Consider the following 19,671-nt stretch of genomic DNA (forward strand, 5'->3'; position numbering starts at 1 on the left):
AATCTCAAATTTTAAAATTTATAATTTGTAGTATATTATATATAAAGTTTAAATGATGTGGAGTAATAAAAATATTAAAATTATTCATAGACTCATTTGATAATTATAAAATTATCTTTTACTTTAATTAGCTAATAAATAATATAATATCTATTATTATCTAAATTTCTTTACTTTTATTTATTAAATTGAATTTTACTAAAAGATATGGTTTAATAATAATAAATTTACTATTAATGAATATTAAATTATCTTTAATAAAATTTAATGTTAATTATTCTATGAATAATAATATTACATATTAAAAATTTATGCAAAATTTTTCATTTATATAATTAGTATTAAATAAAAGTTACAATTATTTTAATAATAATTTTAATTATACCAAAATCTCTATTATAATTTATAATTTAAAATGTAGATAATTTTACCATTTAAATTTAATAAGTAATACTAATTAATTTAAATTAATCTATCTATTAAAAATACTAATTAATAAGAGGTTGTTAAAAATGTATAATAATTTTAAAATATTAAAAAATAGATAAAAATTATTGTAGAGTAATGAATTAAACATTAAATTTTATTAAATGTAAGGATTATATATTGTGAACTCATTAATGATATATAATTGATGTGCATGTCCATTTGAAAATCCCCTATAAACAGAGCGTTAGATACAGCTGATGCTTCTCTCCATTTGTTTTTTTACTCGGTGAAAAAAAATAAAAGATGCAATTATATAATTGGCCCATGCAGGTCTCGAACCTGCGACCTTCGCGTTATTAGCACGACGCTCTAACCAACTGAGCTAATAGGCCACTAATAATTGTTCAACGACTTGCAGACTTGTGGCGAATTTTTATTTACTTTTAATAATTTCAGACTTATTTTACTTTAAATAATTTTTATTTTCTTATTTCCCTTATCAAATTCTCCATGTACTTTTCCTATTTTATGAAAGTTACTTTTTTACAATTTTATTTTTACAAATAGTTATTATTTTAAAATATTATTAAGTTTATCAAATAAGCATTTTTTTTTTAATTATAGCAATTATAATTGAGATATGAATATAGTTTAAAAGTTACGCCAAATAATTTTAAACAGTATTTTGTCTTATTTATAGAATTATAATCTTATATTATTGATTTAATTTATTTAATAAAAAAAATTGTGGTCGAAACTTCATAACTATTTGTAAATAGATTTTTATTACGCATTCAACATTCGATTTTAAAATAAATTAAATTTAAAAACTAAATCATTGAAACTAAAATAAATAAGTTTTCGATATCAATTTTAGCAAGCACAAACTTGAAAAAAAATACTAAATATACTATCATTTTATGATAAGAAATTTTCATAGAGAGATTAACTAATATATTTAAAAGTATTATTTATTATTAACATGTGAAATGAAGTTAATCTTACGATAAAAACTTTGCTAAATTTTTGTTTTTGTTTTGAAAAAGATACCACAAATCAGATGATATAAAAGAAAATAAGACCAATTTCCAGAGTCTAGATTTCGGCTTGGATTATGAAAAGTCCAAAAGGGGTGTTACTTTATGATAAATGGAAAATAAGTTTTAACAAGACAGTCTATTCATTTTGATCGTTTTAAACTCTAGGTTGATATGTCTGAATATCTGTTTGAACATTATAGTTTAAGATAATAATATTTATTTTCTTGACTTTAAAAAAAAAAACAAAATATGATTTATATGTGTGGGTGATTAGGCTTATTGTTTTAACTAACGTACTAAATACTAGTTAGTTTTTTCACCGTCTCATACATAATTATTGCAATAGAAATTAAAGACTTGAAATCATAATATAATTTAATAAATAAAAGATGCAAAATATTTACCTTTGAGTGTTTAATTTTTTTCCTTTGCTTTTTTTTTTTTTTATTATCGAGTTGTAGAAAATCATAGTTAACTAAATTGATTATCTTCAATAATAATCCATACAAGGAAAAGGAGAAAATAATTTTCAAAGAGCAGCAACAATAGCTGAGACACCTCGATGCGAGGAGCAATGCCACCTAGAGGAATTAGCCGAAAGAGGAAAAACTTTTTGAGTTTGCTTTATTTCAAGGTTTCAGCCAATAAAGAATTTTATACTCTTTGTGGCTGAAACTCATATTCTCTCAATCCTAATTTAATTCTTAAATGGGCTTTAAATTAGGAATTGGATTCAAAATATTCGAAAAGCTCATTAAAAGTGTATTAACTAAAAAGTCCAAAACTTAACCCTTTTAGCTTCATACTTATTAAAAAGTGTTAGGCAAATTATTTCTATCTCTAATTTAGTCGCATTAACATTTAACATTAATATGTTAATTAATGTTTTATTTAAGGCTCTCATTCTCAGGACGGTCAAGATGATTACAGATGAGTTAGGGGCTGATGACAGTAGAGCCATTCAGATGGCTGGGTTCACGTTGAAGTGCAAGAAAGCCCGAGAGTGATTTAAAAACTATGTGAACTCGAGGTTGGATAGCCTATCATGGGAGGAGTTTGCTAATGAGTTTGCAGGATGGGCTTTCCCTGATAGTTCAAGGGAGTTGAAGATGATTGAATTTGAGCAGTTGAGGCAGACAAAGGAGATGAGTGTGGATGAGTACACAGATAGATTCTTAGAGCTGTTGCCGTTTGCCGAGCAAAATCTGGACACAGATCAGAAGAAGGCTAGGAGCTATATCATGAGGCTTCATTCTAGGTATTCCTCCTTGATCCAGTCAGCAGAGAGGGAGAGTTTTCATGCCATAGTAGATATGGCCCGGAGAATGGAGGCTAGTGCAATAATCGAAGGAAAAGTTAAGCAGTCTGTGGCACAGTCTTCTGGTTCCAAGACCCCAGGTGGGGGAAGTTAGACCCTTCTTCTTTGAATTCAGCAGCTTCAGGCAGTAAGAGGTGGGGCAGTACCACCAAAAAGTCAAAGAAGAACAAGTTCTGGAATAAAATAAAGTCAGGTCCGGAATTAGGAGGTGGCTCGAGCTCAGGTGCAGACAGTGCAGTATGTATGAAGTGTGGGAAGCCGCACAAGGGAGTATGTCGGTTTGGGACGACAGCCTGCTTCAGATGTGGACAGGAGGGACACATGGCACGGGAGTGTCCTAGAGCAGTTTATATGGCACAATCCCAGCAGACAGCTTCTGGTAGTATGGCTCAGCCAGTAGCTCCAGCCGCGACTCAGGCCAGTGGCAGAGGCAGATGGAGAGGGGCAGCCTCTTCTTCAGCGGGTTTTAGGGGTGAAGGTCCATCAGCTCCAACACGGATTTTCACCATGACATAGCAGGAGGCAAATGCATCAAACATCGTGGTGTCAGGTAATCTCATCATTGGTTGTTCAGATGTTTATGCCTTAATGGACCCTGGTGCATCTCATTCTTTCATTGCTTCGAGAGCCGTCGAGAGGTTGGGTTTGATGGTCTCCGGATTAGAGTGTCCCCTATGGGTCAGTGGACCCAAGTGCGACCCATCAGTGGCAGAGTCAGTCTGCCAGTGTAGTCCAGTTTTTGTTGAGGGGAGATGCCTTTCAGCCGACCTTGTGGTTCTAGATTTGACAGATTTTGACGTCATTCTAGGGATGGATTGGCTATCTACCCATGGTGCTACCTTGGACTGCAGAGACAAGGTAGTTAGGTTCAGAGGTCAGGATGGGTCAGAAGTTGTATTCAGGGGAGACAGGAGGGGTACACCTAGAGGTTTGATATCAGCCCTACAGGCTCGTAGGTTGCTCAGGAGGGGTTGTCAGGGTTTTCTAGCTCATGTGAGAGAGCTGGATAGTCGTGTTAGAGAGCCCGCCTCAGTACCCGTGGTCAGAGAGTTTTTAGATGTGTTTTCAAACGAGCTATCAGGTTTACCACCTGCTAGGGAGATAGAGTTCGAAATAGAATTGATGCCTGGAACCAGACCGATCTCTATCCCTCCCTACAGGATGGCACCAGCTGAGTTAAAAGAGTTGAAGGAGCAGTTGCAAGAGCTGGTAGATAAGGGTTTCATCCGACCGAGTACCTCACTTTGGGGCGCTCCAATGCTTTTTGTGAGAAAGAAGGATGGATCCCTTAGACTTTGTATCGACTACAGGCAGTTGAACAAGGTCACTACCAAGAATAAGTACCCGTTGCCTCGGATCGATGATCTATTCGACCAGCTAGCAGGAGCAGGCTGTTTCTCCAAGATAGATCTAAGATCCGGGTACTATCAACTGAGAACAAGAGAAGAGGATGTGCCGAAGACGCGTTCAGAACCAGATATGGGCACTATGAGTTCCTTGTGATGCCGTTTGGGTTAACCAATGCCCTTGCAGCATTCATGGACCTCATGAACAGAGTTTTCAGTCAGTATCTGGATCACTTTGTTATTGTCTTCATAGATAATATCTTAGTGTATTCCAGGAATGCAGAGGAGCATGCCCATCATCTGATGTTAGTCTTGCAGGCCTTGAGGGAACACGACTTGTATGCCAAGTTCTTCAAGTGTGAGTTCTGGTTGAGGATTATTTCTTTCTTAGGGCATGTTGTATCAGAAAATGGAATAGAAGTGGACCCCAAGAAGGTAGAAGCTGTGGCTAACTGGCCTAGACCCACTACAGTGACAGAGATCAAGAGCTTTTTAGGTTTGGCAGGTTACTACAGGAGGTTCATTCAGGACTTCTCTAAGATTGCAGCTCCTATGACCAGACTGACTAAGAAGAATAAGAGGTTTGTGTGGACTGACCAGTGTGAAGAGAGCTTCGAAGAGCTGAAGAAAAGGTTGACGTCGGCACCGGTGTTAGCTCTGCCTACCAGTAATGAAGACTTCACAGTGTATTATGATGCGTCCCGTGTGGGACTGGGTTGTATGCTAATGCAGAATGAAAAGGTGATTGCTTATGCTTCTAGGCAGTTGAAGAAGCATGAGTTGAATTATCCTACATATGACCTAGAGATGGCAGCTGTGATCTTTGCACTCAAGATGTGGAGGCATTACCTCTATGGGGTAAGATGTGAGATCTTCACAGATCATAAAAGCTTGCAGTACATCTTGAGTCAGAGAGAGTTGAACCTGAGATAGAGAAGATGGGTAGAACTGCTTAGTGACTATGATTGCAAGATTCAGTACCATCCGGGTAAAGCGAATGTTGTGGCAGACGCCTTAAGCCGAAAATCACTTGGCAGTCTATCCCATATCACAGCAGAGAGGAGACCGGTGGTGAAAGAGTTTTATAAGCTCATTAATGAAGGTTTGCAGTTGGAGTTGTTTGGTACAGGTGCTTTGATAGCCCAGATGAGAGTGACACCCGTGTTTCTGGAGCAGGTGGCTCAGAAATAGCATGAGGACCCAGAGTTAGTGAAGATTGCCAGGACTGTTCAGTCAGGCAAGAACGAGGAATTCAGATTTGACAGTAAGGGGATCCTCCGCTATGGGAACAGATTGTGTGTACCAGATGACGTGGGTCTGAAGGGAGACATTATGAGAGAGGCTCATAATGCCAGATACAGTGTTCACCCTGGAGCCACCAAGATGTACCAGGATCTGAAAAGAGTTTATTAGTGGCCAGCTATGAAGAGAGAAGTGGCACAGTTTGTGTCCGCCTGCGAAGTATGTCAGAGGGTAAAGCTAGAACATCAGAAGCCGGCTGGAATGCTTAACCCACTGCCGATTCCAGAGTGGAAATGGGAGAATATAGCTATGGACTTCGTGGTGGGGTTACCGGCGATGTCCAACAGATTGGACTCCATATGGGTGATTGTGGACAGACTGACCAAATCTGCTCACTTCATCCCTGTCAGGAGTGGCTATTCTGTGGACAAATTGGTGCAGGTATTTGTTTATGAAGTGGTCAGGTTGCATGGGGCTCCTGTTTCAATAGTGTCTGATAGAGGACCCCAGTTCATCTCCAGGTTTTGGCGGAGTCTGCAGAGTGCTATGGGTACCAGGTTAGACTTCAGCACTACTTTCCATCCCCAGACTGACGGACAATTAGAGAGGACCATCCAGACGATAGAAGATATGCTCAGAATGTGTGTGCTAGATTTTAGCGGTACTTGGAGGCAGCATCTACCCTTGGTGGAGTTTGCCTACAATAACAGCTATCATGCTAGCATAGGGATGGCTCCATATGAGGCTTTGTATGGAAGTGCAGGTCGCCTGTCTGTTGGGAAGAAGTTGGAGAAAGGGCCTTGGCAGGGCCTGAGTTAGTAGAGATCACCAGCAGAGTGGTGCCCATAATAAGAGAAAGGATCAAGACTGCTGTAAGCAGGCAAAAGAGCTATGCAGATGTCCGTAGAAGGCAAGTAGAGTTTTAGGAGGGGGATTTGGTATTGCTCAAAGTGTCTCCGATGAAAGGGGTGATTCGGTTTGGGAAGAAGGGTAAGTTAGCTCCACGGTACATCATACCCTTTGAAATCTTGCAAAAGATTGGGAATGTATCGTACAAGTTGGACTTACCTACTTCAATGGAAAGAATCCATCCAGTTTTCCATGTTTCCATGTTACGAAAGTTCATGTCGCATCCAGGCAAGGTTCTTAATGAGCCTGATGTGGAGATCCTTGGAGATCTCACCTATGTTGAGCAGCCGGTGTGGATCCTAGACACCTAGATCAGAAAGTTAAAAACAAGAAAATCTCGATGGTGAAAGTCCTTTGGAATCACCACAACATCGAAGAGTGTACCTGGGAGACACAGGAGTCCATGCTCCAGCAATATCCTCATCTCTTCTAAGGTGAGTGTCTTGTGTTTTGTATGTATGTTTATGTTTTATGCTATGCATGTGTTGTTTGGTGAATATTTGGGGACGAATGTTCTTAAGGGGAGAGAATTTAATACCCGGCTAGACTCCGATATCGGAATTCCTACCATCCGATGGAATCTCGGATGTCGAAAACCTCTAAAAGGGTAAAAACATGTTTTTATAAAATGTTTTCATGTATTTTATGGTTTTAAGTAAGAAAGAAATTGAGTTTTGAATGAAAAAAGACCATTGAGGGAAATCCAGGTTCGGCAGCCGAACATGCATGAGTTTTGGAATCACTTTCGGCTTCCGAAGGTGGTCTGGCCAGCCACCTATAAAAGGATCCATGGCCGAAAATGGGCGAGCTTTCTCCCCTATTTTCAGCCAACGGTGAGTCCATGCCCTCCAATGGTTGGTTTTGATGATTTTCCTCAAATCTTTCAAGTTTTAACAAGTTTTAACTTGGTTTTGAAGATCTTTGAAGCTAAGATCAAGTTTTGGAGTTTGGAGACCCAAGGAGCTAGATTTCTCCCATCTCCAACTTAGAATCGTCTCTCCTCTCGATCTTCAAGAGGTAATCTTAGATCCTACCTTTCCTGTATGTTTTAAACAAGTTTTGAGGGGTTATGGGGTAGAAATGCATGTTTAGGTTAAATATTGAGTTTATGGATAATGTATGTTATTTGAGTTGCTATATGTGTTTGTGTTGGGGTTTAGGTTAGTTTGAGACCCCTATATGCTTATTTGCTTGTGTATGCATGTTGTAGAATAGCTAAATGCATGTTTGAATGGTTTGGGAGGCAAAATGTGCATGAGGAGGCTGAGTTTTGCCCTTTGGAAGAACTCAGGTTCGGCAGCCGAAGGACTTTCGGCCGTCGAACCTGCCTGTGGAGGCAAGCTTTCGGCTATCGAACCCTGCCCCCGAAAGTTAGACTTTCGGATCTGGAGGAGGGTTCGGCCGCCGAAGGTGCCCTGTTCAACCTTTCTTTGCATGTTTTCTATGATTGTTTTAAGGTGTTTTAGGAGATTTTTGGGGAGTAGATTAGAGTCATGTTCATGAATGTTTGGTCCCTCATTTGAGTCCACCTGTGTAGGTTCGGACCCGAGGAACCGAGGACCCCAGTAGTGAGATAGCTGCTTCAGTGTCTTGTCAGAGCTAGCTGGACGTGAGTAGAATGACTCTTTATGTTTCAAAGCAAATAATGAAAGTTTTAGCATGATTCACGCATCATGAATGCCATGAGATATACTAGGTTGTTTGCATTAGAATTCACGAATATGTTGCATTGCATAATATGATGTTGATATGGATGGGTGTTGAATGATCCATTAGCCCTCGTATGATGATATGATATGTTATGATATGGTATGGTATGTATGACCAGTGAGGCCCATTCTACGCCCCTGGTATTATGTAAGAGAAAGACTAGTGAGGCCTATGCTATGCCCCTAGCACATTGGTATGTTATGTTATGTTACGTAAGAGAAAGACCAGTGAGGCCCATGCTACGCCCCTGGCACTATTGGAATGTGTAGAGGGCTATTGGTGACAAGTCCATCCTTGATGTGATTTGTTTGTGATGTGATGCATTTCATGAAAGCATGAATTTTAACCTAATGTTTTTACTATTCTGCTCACTGGGCTCTAGTAGCTCACCCCATTCCCTTAATCCCCCAGGTTTGCAGGTACGGGATAGATCAGGAAGTCATCAAGTGTAAAGTTATCTTTTATGTAATAGTTAGCTATGGACATGAGAAAGACATTGTAATGTAAAGTATAGTGATGTAATGAAATGTAAAGAATTGTATTGAGGATAGAATTGTGCTTGGCCCTAGAGTATGTTAATCCCTTTTTTTGGTACATGATCTCTTAATGAAACGATTTAATGATGTTTTATGTAAACCAAGCTTATGGTATGTTATGTTACCCCATTGGAGCATTTATTGAGGGCTCCAGTGTGGGGTTTTATGTTTATGAGTTTGTGCATGCACAGGTTAAGCTTGGCGAATGAAAGAGAAAGTTTAAAAATTGTATGTATATGCTTGATCATGTATGAGATTTAACAGGTATACAGGATGTATGTTAGGCTTGCTACGGGTCCCGGCGGCCTTATGCCGATCTGGATCCTAGCGCTGGTAGTGGTCTGGTTTCCGGGTCATTACAAAGACTTTGAATAATATTTTTAAAATATTGTTAAGGGGTTAACACCAGACCAAGAACCTAGTAGTCTCTACTTTTTATCATAAGATAACTTTAACTTTTCAAAGGGACTTACTTCCCGCCTTGTGACTCGACTAACAGTTACCCGCCTTATGACTATAGAATAAATAACTCGGAAAAAATAAAAAAAACTAAATTTAACACTCGATTATAATAACGATTTAAAGGATTCTATTAATCGGGACTGACATCCGATCGTTAGACTGACAGATACCTGCCTTGTGGCGCTTTTTGACAGAAACTTGCTTTTGTCTTTAGGAAGGATACCAAAAGACTCACCTAGCGGTTACCTGTATGGTGGCGCTTTTTGGCAGAAATTTGCTTTTATCTTTTAGAACTAATATCTGGATTATGGTCTAGTGAAATCCGACTTACAGCCCTGGCATCAGATGCGTTATTTAGCGGGACTAACACTCGATTATAGCATGGAAGAACCCACCTTATGGTCTTGGTGTTAGGAAACCAAGTGATTTACTACAACCCAAACACGCAGTGAAAAAATTAAAAATCTCTATTTTCCTTCCCGGGATTCGTGTTCTTCATTTATTTCAAAAAGAAGGATACGAGACTAACCTGTTAGACTCGACGAGAAGATACTATTGCGGAATGATGGTGCTGCTTTTCAACGAACACCCTCTATGGTATCCACACGAACGTCTTCTGTCCTTCTAGAGTGATAGCTCTCTCAAGATAGATAAACTATGTGCTCCCGATCTGCAACTCAAAACAAATTCTCAAAAACCTTTTTTTTTCACTTCGTAGAAGCAGTTTTTATTCGTTTTTAGTCTTTTATTTTCCCACAACTCTTTTTGTGAAAGAGTTGTGCTCATAACCCACTATCATGACTCGCAAATACTCAAATATCTTATGTGATACAGTTGTGTTCATAACCAACTATTACAATCTCGCAGATACTCAAATATCTTATGTGATAGAGTCCTTTATCTGTAATAGTTACAGATAGACTGCAGATCTTTTTAAATATTATTATCTCATAATAATAAATAATTAATATTAATAATAATAACACTTTATTATTATTAATTATATTAATGGGCTTTGGGCTTTTAGCCCATTAATATGACATAGCACATCAACAACATTCTTTTGTGTATGACCCAATAGACTCACATTAATTGGCAATAGACCCAGTCCCACAAGGCCCATAAATCATAAGCGGTCTCTATCAAGACATTATAACTGCCCAATTAATGTAAGGATCGATAGTCCGATATAGCCTAATAAATAGAATATGTATTAATCCCTTTGTCACACGATATCTAGTTTGAACATAAGTCATGGTCAATGTCAAACTTATAATATTCAAACTTATGATTTTCTCGATCTCTAGATAGACTGATAAATTCAAATGATATTGATCACACTATCAATTCATTTGAGCACGGCCATGCATTTCTTAGTCTCACTTATTGAGGGGCCCAGAAGATATCTCTCTCAAAAACAGGGAAAAATTATATCTTGATTGTTCAATATCATCTACATAATTTCTATTGTGCTCAATCATAACCTTTATGATTGTCCGATTAAAGACAATGTTTGGTTATGTCAAAACGTAATAGTCCTTATATTGGAAACTATGACAATCTCAAGTTAAAGGATTAAGACATAACTACTTTGTGATTCACTTATGACAATAACCCATGTAGTGATCTCAGTGCAGGTCCATCCAATACTTTATTCTCTAACAAGTATCTATGATTATTGAATTATATCAACATATACATAATCATCTCATGATTATCAATCAATAACCATACTAGTTATATTTTATTATTATCAACATAATAATAAGTAACCAGAGATGTTAATCATTATTATATAACATGCAAACAAATAATAATGATAGTAAAAATCTCTTTTATTAATAACCAAAACGACATACAAAAAAGATCTAAGATAATGGCCTAGGGCAAATGCACTAACACTTGGCATTAGATGCCTTGTTTAGCGAGATTAACTCCCGCATTATAACCTGACAGATCCCGCCTTGTGGCCCTAGCATCAGATGCCTTGTTTAGCAGGACTAACAACCAGATTATGACTTGGCAGATCTCGCCTTGTGGCCTTACATAAAATGTTTTAGAAACTTTTTGTGAAACGAGGCTAACACCTGGTTGGTCAGCCTGGCGTATACCCCCCTTATGGCCTGAGCGTAAACTACATTAGAATCTTTTTGTAAAATGAGACTAACACCTAGTTGGTCGGCCTGGTGTATACCTGCCTTATGGCTTGGACATAAAATGCCTTGTTTAGCAGGACTAATGCCCGAATTATAGTCTGGAGGAACCTGCCTTGTGGCCTTGCATAAGAAGCCTTATTTATCAGGACTAATACCTGGATTATGGCATGATGAATTCCTGCCTTGTGGCCTGGTATGAGATGTCTTGATTAGTGGAACTAACACCCAGATCATGGCCTGACGAATTTCCGCCTTGTGGCTTGACATGAGAAGTCTTGTTTATCGGGACTAACACTTGGATCATGACCTGACGTATTTCCACCTTGTGGCCTGGTATGAGATGCCTTGTTTATCGGGACTAACAACTGGATTATGACCTAACGGATTTTTGCCTTATAGCCTATCATGAGATGTCTTATTTAGTGAGACTAATACTCGAATCATGGCTAACGGATTCTCGCCTTATGGCCTGGTATGAGATGCCTTATTTAGTGGGACTAATACTCGGATTATAGCCTGACAAATTTCTGCCTTGTGGCCTGACATGAGATACTTTGTTTAATGGGACTAATACTTGGATCATGGTCTGACGGATTCCCGTCTTGTGACCTTTAATGAATGCTCTTTCATCCTTTTGAAGAAAGTAACCCCTCATTCCTTGTCATTGAATAACACATGAAAAATACATTGTTAACTATTATTGATAAAAATTTTCAATTTATACTCATTAATAAATACTTAGGATAAAATTATTATTATTTTTGCTCTAATTGTTTAGACGTAATTACCCAATTAATAATTTTATAACCATTGAGTATGTGAAAAGGAGTAAATTATTGTTGCTTGTAAATATCAATTTATTAATTTGCCATATCTCATTAGTAAATATCTTTTGTGTTTATAAGATAGCTCCTACAAATCGTAGTGAATGTCCTTGGGATCTTGTTATCTTTAATAAATCCATAAAATTATAAGTTATAGTTATATACCAGGTTACAATTTCAATATCTTAAAGTTCATTATTAGAATTCAATGAACTTCTTGTAACTTACGCACACAATGAAACACTTCTAAGATTATTTATTTCTTAATACCTTACTAAGAAATTTAATTTTGATAATTGTTGCCAAAATCTATAATTTTTTTTGGAAAGATATTTGTATAACTAACTTCTGAGACATTTAGTTAGAGATAAAAATTAACATGATTAAGCTTATACTTGAAGGACATTAAATTCAATTTATTTATTAATTAGATAACTCTTTATCTAATTTTATTTTTCAAAATCTTTATCATTTTTCTTATAGAAACTCTTTCTCAAGAATCATGACTTAAAAGTTAAAAAACTCTTTATTTTATAAGAAAATTATTTAAAATATCAAACTCCATTTAGGACTTCCAATAATTTTATCTTTATCAAGTTTTATTTTGAATACCTCTGCTCTTAACACCTTAAGATTTTATGTTCAATCATTGTATATCATATATACTTAATAAAGAGATACATGTTTGATCATATCTAAAATTGAAAATATGAAACTTGATTTCAGATCATATCTAATATTAAAAAGAGTAAAGTTATATTCATTTTGTAATTTTTTTAAAAGAATTAGTAAAGTTAAATTTTATAGTTCTCTATATCCACCACAGTCTCACACAGTGGAATAGTAATCATTAAGACACTCCATACTTTATAGCCTTCTTAATTGATTTTAATTGTAATAAAATATTTTTCATAAGGAAATTATCGAATCCAATACTTGAGTATCTTGTTACTTTGATCTTATCAAAGACCTTTATATTCTTTGCATATATATTTTCCTTTTATTTTATGCTAGAAATCTTTATTTGAATAATTCAAAGGGTTCATATTTGTTTTTGAAATACAAGCACCTCAATTAAGTATCTTATAAATAATCCTTTTAACCATTTCACAAATGGATCATGCATATCATCTTGTATTGGGAATAAGACTTTTATATGATTATATCACCTTGTATTGGGAATAAGACTCACTGGCTAGTGTAGGTCCAAGATCCAAAAAAGAATTTAGTTCCCATCTTTTTTGAACTAGTAATCATTTTCTTAACAATTTGATACAGTCAATAAAACTAACTTGTAGATTAAAATGGGTTTCGATGTATGTATTTTATTACAATAAAAAACTTATACTTGTTTTATTATAATTATCACTATAATTAAAATGAAGATCACAAGTACAAAATTGAATGCTAATATTTTATTTAACTAAATAAAATACGTATATCATTCATGAATTGAATTTATGTCCATTATAAGTCATATTTTAATTTACAGATAATCTATACAAAACAAGCTAAATGTAAAAGAAAAACATGTCTTTTGGCTACCCAATTTGCTATTCTTGTACATCAGAACATTTGTGATTGGTAACAAATAATGAATTATTATTATTATTTAAATTCAAACTACAAGTTATAGAGATTTACCTCCATAAGATTTTTTTTATACTTATAAGTCTGAAATTCTAAGTACTTAGGTAACTTTTACCTTACGACAATTGAAACAATTTCTCTTATCTTTGCTTCATTCCTTCATATTCTTAGATTGGCCTTATGAACTGAGATTGCATGAGGTTACTAGATACAGACACCTGGACTATGGTTTGATTTAATAGACAAATCAATAAACTGTGATTGGTTCGATAAGTGAAGAATGCCTTCGAGATTTCATATGGGTCTCTCCATACTTGATCTTGAGAAAAAGGCCTACAAAATATGGAAAAAAGGTCAAAGGTCTATTGGAGATGCCTCGGTGGAGACCCTTCGACATTCAAGTTAGATCTAGAATTTTTAGTGCGATACATTAACACAAAGAGAAAATAAGAATAAAGTATTAAAGAGAATGAGAAAGTTTAAAAAGGTATGTGTGAGAGCGTAAAGAGAGTGACAGAGAGATCTCCCTCTTTTAGGTTAGATCAGCAATATATATGCCGGTTGATCTTTTTGACACCCCTTGTGTCATGTCCTATCGGACTAGACGGGAATGTCCTTTGTAGGCATCACAAGTGGCTCATTAACTGTAGACAATCGGCTAATAAATATAGAGCCGGTTAATCCATACTCTGTCTATCGTGTTTGTCACGTCAGTCTATTTTACTGCATGCACATTTATGACCTCAATGATGTACCGAGAAGATGACCAGTGTGATAGAGGTCAACATCTTACCCTAGTTTCATCAAATCATGCTCAGCTCGCTCGATCTAAATAGAGGTGGGTTCCTTTAGGTCACTGAGGTTAGCTGCACCCATATTCAATGCCTTGTCATAGTATAAGCTTTAAAGAGATTTGCCCGTCCGCTCTAGACTTTGGCAGGGTCAGTGGTTTTGATGGTCTGATCCTTGTACCTTATAGGTTGGGCTTTCTACTGCTCGGTTGGATTAGATGGAAAGGTTCGCATGACCCTTCTAAATCCCATATATACATGTCATGATCTTAAAGGACCCTATTTTTTTTTATGTTATCAAATGCCCTTTCACTTCTCTGAGGGTTATTTATGACGATTGGAGAAGGGAATTTGATCTCCTGATTCGACGCCAACTATTCATTTGGTAGACGCTTGTAACGACTCGAAAATCGAACCGCTACCGGCGCTAGGATCCAGATCGGCATAAGGCCGCCAGGACCCGTAGCAAGCCTGACATGCATCCTGTAAACCTGTTTAGTCCCATACATGATCAACAGCATACATAAAAATTTGAACTTTTCTTTTCTTTTACCAAGCTCAACCTGTGCATGCACATAAGCATAGACCGCACACTGGAGCCTCATCAAATACTCCAATGGGGTATCATCATAACGTAAAGCTTGGTTAAACATTTACATTACAACATTTTACAATTTATCATGTCCACATTCTAACTATTACATACACATGACTTCATTCATCTTGACTTCTCTGTCTAGCTCGTACCTGCAACCCTGGGGGATTAGGGAAAGGGGTGAGCTACTAGAGCCCAGTGAGCAAAATAATAAAAACATTTAAATCATATGCCATAATGGAATGCAACACATCACAGACAAATCACATCACGGATGGTATTGTCACCAATAGTCCTCTACATTCCAAAGTGCCGGGACGTAGAATGGGTCAACCGGTCTTTCTCTTAAACATATCATAACATAACATTCCAAGGTGCCGGGACGTAGAATGGGTCAACCGGTCTTTCTCTTACATAGTGCCGGGACGTAGAATGGGTCAACCGGACTTCCATACCATGACATACCGTACCATATCACATCATATCATATGAGGACTAAAGGATCATTCAATAACCAATCCACATCAACATCATAGAATGCAATGCAACATATTCGTGAATTCTAATGCAAACAACCTAGTATATCACATGGCATTCGTGATGCATGAATATGCTCAAAACTTTATAATTTATTCGCTTTGAAACGTAAAGGTTTATTCTACTCACCTCAGCTAGCTCTGACAATGACTGAAGCAGCTGACTCACTGCTGGGGTCCTCGGTTCCTCGGGTCCGAACCTACACAGGTGGACTCAAATGAGGGACCAAACAAACTAGAACATGACTCTAAAACATCCCCCAAAAACCCCCTAAAACACCTCAAAATCATCATGCAAAACATGCAAAGGAAGGCTGAACAGGGCACTTTCGGCAGCCAAAAGTCCCTCTAGAGCCGAAAGTCAGGCAGGTTCGGCGGCACCTTCGGCGGCCGAAAGTGCCCTCCAGAGACAAAAGTCCATTTTCGGGGGCAGGCTTCGGTAGCCGAAAGGCTTGCCTCCCAGGCAGGTTCGGCAGCCGAAAGTCCTTCGGCTGCCGAACCTGGTTTCTGCCAAAAGGGCAGAAACTCGGCTCCTCATGCACATTTGCCTCCCAAACCTTCAATCATGCATATAACTCAACCAAAACATGCATACACACATACATAAGCTCCTAGGGGCTTCAAACTATCCTAAACCCCAACTACAACACATCAAGCATGCATATCCAACATACATTGTCCATAAAACACATAAAACCTAAAAATGCTCAACTAACATAAACATACATTTCTACCCCATGAAACAACTTAAAACTTGTTTAAAACATATAGTGAGCTCAAGATCGGCCCTTACCTCTTGAAGATCGAGGGGAAAATGACCCTAGCTTGGAGATGGGAGAGATTGAGTTTCTTGAACCTCAAAGCTCCAAAACTTGCTTTATACTCGAAAATCTTCAAAACAAAGTGAAAACTAGTGAAAATCGTAAAAGATTTGAAGGAAGGAACTCAAGATCGGTGAGGGACGGCGGAGAGCTCACCTTGGCCGAAAATGGGGAGAAAAGCTCGCCCGTTTTCGGCTAAGGGACCCCTTTATAGGTGGCTGGCCAGGCCACATTCGGGAGCCGAACGTGCCTCCGCATGCATGCCATGTTCGGTAGCCGAATATAAGGTTCGGCGGCCGAACCTGGACTTCCCTCACTTATGCTTTCGGGGGCCTAAAGCGCTCCCGAAGTGCATGCATGTAGTTCGGCCGCCGAACCTGAGTTTTCTTCCAAGGCTATTTTCATGCAAAAACTCATTTTCCTTCTAGCTTAAAAACATAAAATACATTAAAATATTTTATAAAAACATGATTTTACCCTTCTAGAGGTCTCCGACACCCGAGATTCCACCGGACGGTAGGAATTCCGATACTGGAGTCTAGCCGGGTATTACAACGCTTATGAATTTCGAAGGAAAATGCAATTAGTTGAATTGATCGACTTAACGTAGATCGAGCTAAGGGAGTAAATTTTATATTTATAAAAGTGAGAAAATTCTCAATGAATTATTTTCCAAATGTAATATGAAGTAGCTTTGCCCTTACTTCTGAAGGTCTTTTTATTAGAGGTTTTACATTGATAGTCTTCCATTTGGGAGATCTGATCTTCGCGGTCTTTTTTATGGAAGATCTGACTTTGGTGGTTTTCCTTTTGGATGGTTTGCCCTTTCAGCCTAGCCCTTCTGACCTGACCTTAGTGGTTTGCCCTTCCGGGTCTGACCTTAGTGGTCTGCTCTTCCAGGTCTTGTCCTTCCGGCCTTTCGACCTGACCTTAGTTGTCTACCTTTCTGGGTCTTGCCCTTCCAGCCTTATCCTTTTGACTTGACCTTAATGGTCTGCACTTTCTAGTCTTTTTTATGGAAAGTCTAACCTTAGTGGTTTGTCTTGTCGTCCTGACCTTAGTAATATGCCATTTCGAGTCTTCTTTATGGAAGGTTAGACCTTAGTTGTCTAGCGAACTTGCTTCATTTGAGAAATTTCGAGAGTAATTTATTTGTAAATATATAGTAGGCTTGTTTCTACCTTACCCTTGTTGGTAAAAAGTTTTTAATTTCTTGAAACGCGCATCTTTTTATTTAAGGTAATGAAATTGCTTTTGTTTCTTAATTGCTATTCATTGCTTGATATTTGTTACCCTTATGTTGGACTTTTTCTTATTGGGCATATTCAACCCTGTCATTTATATGAGATATTTATGTCTCATTAGGTCAGCAGGTCATTCATAACTTGTTTTAGCCCTGATGGCGTGTCAGAATAATGATATTTTAAGATTCATAAAAATGAAAGGAGTATCAGACAAACTATTTGACAAAGATCATAACAAAACTATCAAAAATTACTGCATGAAATCTTTGATCTGTGTTTTTTAAAATTTTGAAAGGTCATGATATATTTCACTTTTTCTTTTTGTGTTTCCAATTCGTACTCCTTTTAGAAAAGACCTTATGAGCTTTTCAGGACTTGAATCTTTTTTTCGAGCTTTCTAGCACTTTTATCATCTTTGAGATTCTTTAGCCCTGAGTATTTTTTATGAGTATTTGAACTCTTTACCGGACTCTTTAGCGCTGATTATTTTTATGAGCATTTTAGCTATTTACTGAACTTTTTTAGCCCTTATTATTTTACAACCATTTTAGCTCTTTACTGAGCTTTTTTTTTGCCATGATCCTTCATCCGAACTCTCATGCTCCTTGTGGTCTTCTGGGCTCTTTAGCTTTGATTCTTTATCCGAGCATTTTCGCTCTTATTATTTTCTAGGCTGTTAGCCTTGGGTCTCATCCGAGGACTTTTGCTCTTTGTCCTCTTCCGGGCTCTTAGTCTTGAGTATTCGTTTAAGCGTTGTTGTCTCTTTATTGTCTTTTGGGCTCTCAGCGCTAGTTATCCGTCCGAGAACTTTTACTCTTCCATCATCTTTCGGGCTCTTTGGCCTCGATTCTTTGTCTAATCTCTCAGGCTTCTTGTGGTCTTTTGAGTTATTTAGTCCTGATTCTTCGTTTGAGCTCTTTGGCTCTTCATATTCTTCTAGGCTCTCTGTATTCTTTTAGGATCTTTACCCTTGATTTTTCGTCTGAGCTCTTTAGATCTCTGGTCGGCTTCCAGACTCTTTAGCCCTAATTCTTCGTCTGAGCTCTTTTCTCTTAAGCGTCTTCCAGGCTCTTAGCTCTGATTCTTTTTCAGAGCATTTTTTGCTCTCACGTATCTTTTGGGGTCTTAGCCTTGATTCTTCTTTCGAGCATTTTTGCTCTTATGCATCTTCCAAACTTTTAGCCCTGAGTTTTTGTCTGAGCGCTTTTAGCTCTTTGTATTCTTCTAGGCTCTTTTAGCCATGGTTATTCGTCCAAACTCTTTTGCTCTTTGTCATCTTCCGGGCTCCTAGCCTTGGTTATCTGTCCGAGCTTTTTTGCTCCTTGTCATCTTTTGGACTCCTAGCCTTGAGTCTTTGTCCGAGAACTTTTGCTCTATTATCTTCTGAGCTTTTAGCCCTGCCTTTCCATCCAAGCACTTTGCCTTTTAGGCATCTTCTAGGCTCCTAGCTCTGGATCTTTGTCCAAGCGCTTTGCTCTTAAGCGTTTTTCAGGCTTTTTGCGCTGGACTTTAGTCCGAGCATTTTGCTCTTGAATGTCTTTCAGACTTTTTACCTAGGACCTTAGTCCGAGCGTTTTGCTCTTAAGCATCTTCTGGGCTTTTAGCCCTGGTTCTATTTCCAAGCATTTTTGCATTTAAATGGCTTCTGGGCTCTTGGCCTTGTGTATTCTTTACGAGCATTTTTTCCTTAAGTGTCTTCTAGGCTTGTAATACCCGGCTAGACTTCGACGTCGAAATTCCAACCTTTCGACGGAATCTCCGTTGAAAGCTGGAATCTCCTTAGGAAGGGTAAAATAAGGTTTTTATAAAATGAATCTGAAGATTTTAAGGTTTTGAGTTAAAAAGAAAGAAAGAAAAATGTTTTAAAGGAAAACCCAGGTTCGGCCGCCGAACCTTCACGTTCGACCGCTGAAGGTGGTACGAACGCGGGACCTCCTATTTCGGCCCCCGAATGTGGTTTAACCACCCACCTATAAGAGGCCTTCAGCTCGAAAATGAGAGGGCTTTCTCTCCATTTTCAGGTAGAGGTGAGTCCTTGCCACCCTTTGATGCTTTTGTTGTTTTTTCTTTAAATCTCTTAAGAAAATTCATGAGTTTTCTCTTGTTTTTGAAGATTTGAACT

At 37.7% G+C, this 19,671-nt stretch overlaps 1 non-coding gene across 1 annotated transcript; it reads right to left on the minus strand.

Moving 5' to 3' along the window:
• Window positions 1-747: 747 nt before the first annotated feature.
• TRNAI-AAU lies at window positions 748-821 on the minus strand. The gene has a single exon. It is a non-coding gene; the product is annotated as a tRNA-Ile (tRNA).
• Window positions 822-19,671: the final 18,850 nt, after the last annotated feature.

This window comes from Manihot esculenta, chromosome 18, assembly GCF_001659605.2.
Source record: "Manihot esculenta cultivar AM560-2 chromosome 18, M.esculenta_v8, whole genome shotgun sequence".
Taxonomy (NCBI): Eukaryota; Viridiplantae; Streptophyta; class Magnoliopsida; order Malpighiales; family Euphorbiaceae; genus Manihot; species Manihot esculenta.